Source organism: Arachis duranensis, chromosome 5, assembly GCF_000817695.3.
Source record: "Arachis duranensis cultivar V14167 chromosome 5, aradu.V14167.gnm2.J7QH, whole genome shotgun sequence".
Taxonomy (NCBI): domain Eukaryota; kingdom Viridiplantae; phylum Streptophyta; class Magnoliopsida; order Fabales; family Fabaceae; genus Arachis; species Arachis duranensis.
The window spans coordinates 44,057,317-44,057,651 of record NC_029776.3 but is presented as its reverse complement, the minus strand read 5'-3'; positions in this window follow the sequence as shown (position 1 = coordinate 44,057,651).

Here is a 335-nt window from a genome sequence, read left to right as displayed (position 1 = left end):
GCCTTGGTCAATTGCTCATGAGAAGAGATGAAGTATGGTCACTGATTATACCATATGCATTTCCCAAATCAAGTGTTGAGAGGGTTATAGCCACATACCCATCCACACCCAATTTGGTCCAGCATGAGAAAGCATTTTTAGCTGATCTCTTCATTCCTCTTTCAAGGTTCCGAAGAGATCCAAGTTTGAATAGCTTTGATGAGCGGATAATTTGTACGCTTTTTGGCATTGTTTTTAGTATGTTTTTGGTATGATCTAGTTAGTTTTTAGTATATTTTTATTAGTTTTTAGTTAAAATTCACTTTTCTGGACTTTACTATGAGTTTGTGTGTTTT